General features: G+C 40.8%; 1 pseudogene; it reads left to right on the top strand.

Annotated features, from left to right (window-relative positions):
• Positions 1-6,761: 6,761 nt before the first annotated feature.
• Positions 6,762-8,590, top strand: LOC134760668 (mannosyl-oligosaccharide 1,2-alpha-mannosidase IB-like; annotated as a pseudogene).
• The last annotated feature ends 1,070 nt before the right edge of the window (positions 8,591-9,660 follow it).

The following is a 9,660-nucleotide window of genomic DNA, read 5'->3' as shown; positions in this document are numbered from 1 at the left end:
TGGAGTTGTTTGTTCTTCTTTCCTAGTTCTTTTAAGTACAAAGTTAGCTTATTAATTTCAAATCTTTCTGACTTTTTGTTGAAGGCATTGAAGGCTACTTTCCTTTTAACACAGCTTTGGCTGTATATCAGAGATTTTGGAAAGTTGTGTCCCATTTTTACTAATTTCAAAGAATTTTATTTCTGCCTTAATTTCAGTGTCCACCCAGGATTTATTTGAAGTAAGCTGTTTAATTTCCACGTATTTGTGTAGATTGGAGAGATCTTTTGGTTTCCATTTCTATTCTTACTGCACTGTGATTAGAGGTTATACTTGGTATAATTTCAATTTCTTTAAAATTTATTGAAGCTTGCTTTATGACTGAGCATGTGGGAGAACTTAGAATACACTGCATGTGCAGATGAGAATTATTCTGTGGTTGTTGAGTGGAGTGTTCTGTGGATGTCTATGAAGTCCAGTTTGTCAACTGTCAATCTTAATTCCAGAGAGTCTTTGTTAGTTTTTTACTAATATGATCTGGCTAACACTGTCAATGGGGTGTTGAAGTCTCCACTATTATTGCATGGTAGTCTAAGTCTGTTCATAGGCCAAGAGGAAGTTGTTTCATGAATCTGGGTGCTCCAATGTTGAATACATTTATTGTTATCATTGTGTAATGCCATTCACTGTCCTTCTTATTTTTTATTAATTTAAAGTCTATTTTATCTGACACAAGAATAGAAATCTGGCTCTTTTTTGTTTTCTGTTTGCATGGTAGTTCTTACTCTACCATTTTACTTTGAGCCTGTAGGTGTTATTACATGTGAAATGGGTCTTTTGAAGACAACAGATGGTTAGATCTTGTCTTTTTATTCAGGCTTCCACTCTATGTCTTTTAAATGGGGTGTTCAGCCCATGTATATTCAAATTTAGTCTTGAGGTGTGTGATTTTGATTCTGTGATGTTGTTGTTAGCTGGTTGTGGTGTAGACTTGATTGTGTAGTTGTTTTATAGTGCCTGTAGCTGTGCACTTAAGTGTGCTTTTGTGGTAGTAGGTATTGTTCTTTCTAATCTATGTTTAACACTTCTGTTAAGAACCCCTTGTAAGGCTAGTCTAGTTGAAATATATTCCCTCAACATTTGCTTGTCTGAGGAAGATCTTATTTCTCTGTCATTTATGAAGCTTAGCTTGTCAGGATATGAAATTCTTGGTTGGAATTTTTTTTTTTTTTTAAGTATACTGGAAATAGACCCTCAATCTCTTCTGGCTTACAAGGTTTCTTCTGCTTGGTCTGATGCTAGCCTGATCGGGAATTGCCCCTGCCGCTTCTCTCTAGCTGCTTTTACATTTTTGGCTTTTTGAGTTTGTTTGTTTGTTTTTTTCATTGAACTTGATGAATCTAATGACTATGTGCCTTGGGGATGGTCATCTCGTATAGCATGTGGTGGGGCTTCTCTATATTTCTCGAATTTGCATGTCAACCTGTCTAGCGAGATTAGGGAAAATTTTCATGAACTATAACATCAAACACATTTTCCAAGTTGCTTATTCTCTCTCCTCTCTCAGGAATGCCAGTGAGTCATAGATTTGGTCGCTTTACATAATCCTATAGTTCCTGAAGACTTTGTTCATTTTTCTCAATTCTTCTTTATTTTTGTCTGACTGAGTTAATTTGAAGAACTGGTCTTCAAGCTCTGAGATTCTTTTCCTAGCATGATCAATTCCACTGTTAATACTTCCAACTGTATTATAAAATTCTTGTAGTTAATTTTTCACCTCAAGAAGTTCAGTTTGGGTCTCTTTTAAAAGGGCTATTTTGTCTTTTAGCTCTTTAATCAATTTACTGAATTGCTTGTCTTCCTTGAATTGAGTTTCAACTTTTTCCTTGATCTCAAGGAGCTCTCTTGTTATCCAGATTCTGAATTCCATGTCTGTCACTTCAGACAACTGATTGGTTAAGAAGCATTGCTGGGGAGCTAGTGGGCTTGTCTGAGGTAAAAAGACAGTCTGTTTTTTATTTTTTATTTTACTTTTTTTAAACTGCCAGAGTTCTTGTGCTTATTTTTTCTCATCCAGGAGAGCTGGTATTACTTTAACTGTGGTCTAAGTTTAGTATAGTCAGTTTGCTTCACTCCTGGAAAATTTCAGAGGCATAAGGCTGCATACAGAATGTTTGTTGTTGAATTCCTGATTTTGGTTTACAGAAGGTGATAATTAGTAAAGTTATTTTTGGTGTTGTCGTTTGGGCTATTTTGCATTATTTGGCACTTGAGAGCCATGGGCAGTAGACAGGTTCTTACTCAGATGCATGGCTCCTTTGTGCATCATTGCATTTGCAGCTGTGTTCTTTAGTCTGTGCAGGAAAGATCAATATCCACAATCGCAAAGATATACAACCAACCTAAGTGTTCACTTATCAATGAGTAGACAAAGAAAATGTGGTATGTGTGATCTTTGTCACAATCCATCACTGTTGCCACACTCACCCTTAAGTGAATATTATTGACCATTCAAAGTTTGGTGTGATGGTTTGTGGATTTTTATAATGTCTATACTTCTTTTACTTTACAATTTTTAGTCAAATGACAATATCTTCTAGGCCCTTTTACAATTCAATGCATATAAATCTTATTTAAATGGCTGTTTTATAACATGTTATGAATAAGGCATGCGTTATTTAATTTAATGCTGCAAGAATGTTTAGGTGTTCTTAAGGTAATATTGTTTCAAAGGACACAAAAATATCTGAATTATTTTTCAAACCAACTATTTCTCTATAAAATTAATTTAAAGGAGCTGTAGGTACGAAAAGGTAAAAAAAAAGAGAGAGAGAAAAGTAACTTTATTATTAGATGAGGCTTTGACTCAGGTTTGAATAAACTAGAGATCTGGTCTGAATTCTTTGGAAATCTCCTTTTTCTTATGATAGTAGACTGAAGGAGTCCTGAGTCAAAGCCCCTTTATCTTGTTTCTCCTCCCTTCCCCAAGCATGACTCTTGAATATAATCGACCTCATGTCTGCACCTCCGACAGTGCCATAGGGAAAAAATGGTAAGACACAGAGTATGAGGGTGAGAACGAGATTAACTCTCCAAGCCTCCTTGGTGGTGTTAATGCATAGAGAAAAGGAAGAAAAACAATGAAACAAAGAGAAAAAGGAAAAAAGGAAGAGAGAGAGGAGGAGGAGGAGGAGAGGGGAAAACCAGACTCAGGTGTAATTGTAATACTTTAAAATATTAATCTCTAGAAATAATTCCTTTATTCTGTCCTGAAATCCAACCAATCATATTAACTTTCAAGGGGGCAAAAATCAAAGACATGAGAAAAGAAAGGAGCATGGAGAATTCTCTTCTCCTTGAGGCTAGGTTACCATTGCAATAATTTTTAAATCCATCCCTTTCTCTCCCAACCCATAGGTTCTCCTACAAGCCAACATCATCCCTACAGCAACATCTCAAACTTTCTTTTCCCCATATTTAGTTTTTGAGAACCCATTCCCTAGCAGTGGTCTGAGGGGACTTATCCAAAATATCCTTTATGAAAATCTTTTGATAGCTTTCCATTCCCTATAGCAAAAATTTCAGCATAGACAAATCAATCAAATGATACAGCACATTAAAAGTATGAAAGATAAAAACCACATGGTTATCTCAATAGACACAGAAAAAAACATTTGAAAAAATCTAACACTCCTGGCAAATTAGAAATAGAAGAAAATTTCCTCAATATAGTAGAGGCCATCTATGAGAAACTCACAGTTAACATAATAATCAGGGAAAACTAAAAGCTTTTCCTCTAAGGTCAGGAACAAGACAAGAATGCCCGAGGTCACCACTTGGTTTCAGCATGGTACTGGAAGTAGCAACAAGAGCAATTAGGCAAGAGAGAAAAAAAAAGAAAGAAACAAAAGACATCCATATCAGAGGACAAGCAGTAAAATTATCCCTGCAAATAGCAAGATCCTATACATAGAAAACCCTACAAATTCCACAAAAAATGTTAGAACTAATGAATAAATTCAGTAGTTTTAGGTACAAAATCAACACAAAAATCAGTTGCACTTCTTTACATCATAATGACCTACCTGAAAAGCAGTCAAGAAAACTATCCAATTTAAATAGTATTAAAAAAAAAAACACTTAGGAAGATATTTAACCACGGGTTTCAAGGATCTAGACACTCAACACAGTAAAATATTGATGAAAAAAATAGAAGACAAAAATAAAAGAAAATATGTATCACATTCATGATTAACATTGTTAAAATTGCCATACTACCTACAGCAACCTACAAATTCAATATAATTCCTATCAAAATTCCAATGACCTTTTTTTGAATAAATAAAAATAATTATAAAATATGTGTGGAAACACAAAAAGCTCTAAACAGCCAAAGCACTCTTGTGAGAGAACAAAGTTGGAAGCAACACTCTTCCTGTTTTTAGATTATATTATTAAGCTATATTTATCAAACCAGCATGATACTGACATAAGAAAAGACATAGCAATCAACCGAACAGAATAAAGAGCCCATAAATAAACCCACACATTTAAGGTCAATTTATTTTAGACAAAGTTGCCTAGGAGACACAATGGAAAAAGGATAGTCTCTTCAATAAACGATGTTTGGAAAACTGGATATTCACATGCAAGAATGAAAAAAGAGAAGAAGAAATAAAAGGAAAAAAAAAGGAAGGTAGGAGGAAGAAAAAGAAATTAGACTTTATTTTACGCCATACACAAAAATCAATTTGAAATGGATTAAACGTTTAAGTGTAGGATCTGAAACTGTAAAACTCCTAGAAGAAAACAGGGAAAGGCTCCTTGACATTTGTCTTGGCAAAGATTTTTTGTATATACCACAAAGCACAAGCAAAAAAATAAAAAATAGACAAATGGTATGATATCAAACTAAAAAGCTTCTGCATAGCAAAGGACGCAATCAACAAGATGAAAAGGTAACCCACAGAATAGGAGAAATATTTACAAACAATAATCTAATGAGAGGTTAGTATTCAAAATATATATGGTACTCAACCTAATAGCAAAAATAACAAAAAACAAACAAACAAAAAAACACCCAAATAAAAACAGGTATATCTTCCGAATAGGCATTTTTTTTCAAGAAAATTAAAAAATCACTAACAGGTATAAATACACAAAGGTGCTTGACATGACTATCAGGGAAATTCAAATCAAAACCACAATGAGATACCATCTCACTTCTGTTACAATGACTATTACTAAAAACAGTCACCAACACCTCACAAGAGAGAACAACTGTTGCAGAGCGTGTAGAGAATGGGAAGTCCTTGTATACTGTTGGTGGGAATGTAAATTGGTGCAGACATATGAACTAACATACAGAGGCTCCTCAAAAAGTTAAAAATACAACTCACTTCTGAGTATGTGTCTGAAGGAAAGGAAATCGGTATCTTAAAGAGATAATCTGCACTTTATGTTTATTACGGCATTATTTAAACTAGCCAAGACACAGAAACAACCTATCAGTCCACAGAGGGATGACTGGATACAGAAAATGCGGGATATATATTTAATGAAATATACTCAGCCAAAGGAAGGCAGAAGCCGCCACCTGTGACCTTGTGTCTGACCTGGAGGACGTCATGCTAAGAAAAATGATCCCGACAGAGAAAGGCAAACCCAGGATGGTGTCACTTAACTGTGGACTCCAAGGAGCGAGCCCCACGCTCCGCCGCCGGCGCCGCCCACTCGCGAGTCGGTGAGGGTTCGGGAGGCGCCCCATCCGCCCCACCCTCCGGCTCCTGCGTGCGTGCGCCCAGCGCGTGTCGCCCCGCAGCTGTTCCGCGCCCATCAGTACTGGAGAGGCAGAGGCCGGGCCGCAGCACCGCGCGTGGGCGCGTCTCTCAGCAGCCGCAGCTAGGCCGAGCCGGGCGCCATGCGAGGCAGCGCGGAGGAGGCCCCCACGGCGGCTGGCCGAGGACACGGAGCCGGCCTCTACCTGCCGGAGAAGCGGCTGCTCGCGCGCGCCCGGGGCCACCCGCTGCCCCACGGCTGCGCGAGGAATGGGCAGGCGCCGACCCCGGGCTCTCGGAGCAAGGGTCGCTGCTCGGCTCCTTCCCACGCTGCGGAGCGCGGGGCTCGGCCGGGCGCTGCGGGGTCGGTGGCAACTCGCTCGGGAGCAGGCACCTGGTGAACTGACCAGCTGCAGGGGCCGCCGCGCCTCCCCTGCCTGCACGCCGAGCTTCTCGGGGGCCGCGGAGGAGAAGGAAGGTGCGTCCGGACAGGCGAGTGCGGCGGCGACGGCGACAGCGACAGCGGCTGGCTGGGCTCAGGTACGTTGGACGTGACTGCCCAGAGGCAGCCTCGGAGCTCTGCCCGTCCCGGGAGCCTGCCTGGCAGCGTCGCGAAGCGCGGGCGGCTGGTCCCTTCCTGCTCCTTCCCCCAGCGCCTCTGCCTTGGCCTCCGGGAAGCTGGAAACCTTCCTTCCTGTTTTCAGGTTTCGGTGGAGACCCTTATTTTTTCCACCACTAAGGTTAAGAGATTCTGGAATGGAAGGACCAGAGATGGTGAACCTTCTGCAGTTCTCAGATTTAGCCAGACTCCCATTTGGGGCAGAAGACCACCCTTGAGCACCTCCCCAAGGGGCAGCTCTTTTGCAGTGTGACTTCTCTGATGTACCCCTAGGAATGAAGAGTCTTCTGATAACCCGATAGGGCCCTGAAAGTCAAAGGGCAAACGAGATCTCGCAGGACATAAGCTGGTGATCGTTTGAGGCGGGGGGTCACTCACGTTCCTGAATGGAATTGGAGGAGCGTCAAAGAGGTGCCTGTGAAGAAGCGCAGCAGTCCTGCAAGTGGAGCAAAATTGAGTTTTTCCATTTTTGCCAAGATTTTGAAGACAGTTCAATGTATCGTGCATTTGCTGTAAGCTTCAAGAGCATAAACGATGACCACCCCAGCCCTGCTGCCCTCTCCAGACGTGGGATCCCACCTCTGAACCTGAGGCCGCCCTCCCCACATCACAGCGCTACCTTGAGACTTTCTGAGAAGACACTTATTTTTAATGCCTTCATCACCCTGTGTTTGGGGGCATTCTTTTTTCTTCTAGGCTTCTCAAAACACAAACGCTTTGATCTGGGTTTAGACGATGTGTTAATTCCTCATGTAGTAGCTGGCAAAGGGGCTAAAAACCCTGAAGTCTTCCTGATCTATGCACCCAATTAACATACACACAAGGAAGAAGAAGAACCTCTGAGAAATAAAGTTCGAGCTGATCATGACAAGTCCCTGGAAGAGACAAAAGAAAAATTGAGAAAGTCAAGCAGCCTGGGCGCTGTGGCTCACACCTGTAATCCCAACACTTTGGGAGGCCAAGTCAGGAGGATGGCTTTCATCTAGGAGTTTGAGACCAGCCTGGGCAACATGATGAGACCCCTGTCTCCACAAAAAATCAACAACTAGCCAGGCCTGGTAGTGCCCTTTTGTAATCCCAGCTATTCTGGAGTCTAAGGTGGGAGGATTGCTTGAGCCTGGGAGGTGGAGGCTGCACTGAGCCCTGATGGCACTGCAACACTCAGCCTGGGTGACAGAGTGAGACCACGTCTCAAAAAAAGGAAAGAAAAGAAAAGTCAAGCAAGGAAATCCAAGCAGAAATTCAGATAGAGAAAAATAAGGTCCGACAAATGAAGACAGAGAACAAGCCACTGCCACCAGTCCCTATTCCAAACTTCGTAGGCATGAATGGTGGAGACCCCGAAGACAACATAAAAAAGAAAAGGGAAAAAAAGTAAAGCATGAAACATGCCTAGGATAATTATAGGACATACAGGTGGGGGCATAATGAACTTAGACCTATTAAAAGGAAAGGATGTGCCACTAACATTTGAAAATTCACAAATGGGTGCTACCATTGTAGATTCTTTGGATGCCCTTTATATCATGGGGCTTCATGCTGAATTCCTAGATGTGCAAAGATTGTTTAAAGACAACCTTGAGGTCAGTGTGAATTCAGAGATGTTTGTGTTTGAAGTCAACATTCAGTTTATTGAAGGCCTACTTGCAGCATATCACCTTTCAGGAAAGGAGATATTCAAGATTAAAGCTGTGCAACTGGCTAAGAAACTCCTTCCTGCCTTTCACACATGTACTGGGATTCCCTGGACAATGGTACATTTGCAGAGTGGAGTAGGGTGCAACTGAAGCTAGGGGCCTGCATGTAGCAGCATTCTGGCTGAATCTGGTACACTGCATATGGAGTTCATCCACCTCAGCTACTTGACAGCAGACCTGGTTTACTATAACAAGGTCGTGTACATGTGGAAACTGCTTCAGAAAATGGATTGTCCAAACGGTCTTTATCCAAATTGAGCCCAAGTACAGGGTGCTGGGGTCGGTATCACACATCACTTGGTGATCTGGGAGACAGTTTTTATGAATACTTACTGAGAGCATGGTTGATGTCAGATAAAACAGACCATGAATGGTGAAAGATGTGTGATGATGCTCTGGAGGCTGTAAAAAAACAAGAACTCCCATGGATGTCTTAATCTTTAGTAAAGAATGGATCAGTGGGCACTTGGAAAACAAGATGGGGCATCTGGCCTGCTTTGCTGGGGTAATGTTTACACTAGGAGAAGATGGTTCCAGAACAGATAAGTCCGTCATTATTTAGAGCTGGGGTGGAAGTTGCATGTACATGTCACGAGTCATATGACAGACTGCATTAAAGCTAGGTCCTGAGTCAGTCAAGTTTGATGGTGCAGTGGAGGTTGTGGCTGTCAGGTTGAAAAGTATTATATCCTCTGTCCAGAAGTAATTGAAACCTGTTGGTACCTATGGTGATTCTGTCACAATCCAAAATACAGGCAGTGGGACAGGGAACAGCACTTGCCATTGAAAAGTATTGCTGAGTCAGTGGTGGATTTTCTGGAGTCAAAGATGTACATTTCTCTACTCCTACACATGATGATGTACAGCGGGGTGTCTTTCTTGCTGAAACACTAAAATATTTGTATGTGCTGTTCTCCAGTGGTGACCTTTTACCTTTAGACTACTAGGTGTTTAATGCAGAGGCTCACCCTCTGCCTGTGTTACATTTAGCCAACACCACACTTTCAGGTAATTCTGCTGTTGGATAAAAGCAGTTCCGAGGACCATGACCAGTCTCACCTGTTTTGTTTACGTGGACCACTATAGAAATTAGTCTGAAAACCTAGACCTCTAAGTCAACATGATAGTGGTCATATAAGCGTGATGTGTGTTATAGCAAAGATCGTAATTACTTTTGTACCACCAAGTACTCTACAAACCACATATATTTTATATATATGCGTATATATATAAAACTATATAAAACTCTCTCTACATAACTATGTATATAGAGAGTTATATAGAGAGAGTTTTATATTTAGAGAGAGTTACATATATTTATACACACACACACACACATACATATATATATATATATATGGTCTGTAGAGTTCTGGAGTCTGGAGGCTAGACTTCCTAAGAGAAAGCCAAGAATATAGAGCACCTTGCAGGAGTTAAGGATGGCTTTTGGAACCAATTATATATTCCTACAGTGGAGCAACTGTCAAATATTCCACATTGTCTCATTTTTCTCCATTTTAATAATGTAATGAACTAAGGTAAAGAAAAAAGATAGTGTAACTGCATCAGTTACAAGAAGACTCAAAAA

The sequence above is a fragment of the Pongo abelii genome, chromosome 20 (assembly GCF_028885655.2).
Source record: "Pongo abelii isolate AG06213 chromosome 20, NHGRI_mPonAbe1-v2.0_pri, whole genome shotgun sequence".
Classification (NCBI taxonomy): Eukaryota; Metazoa; Chordata; class Mammalia; order Primates; family Hominidae; genus Pongo; species Pongo abelii.
This window is presented reverse-complemented; position numbering and strand designations above follow the sequence as displayed.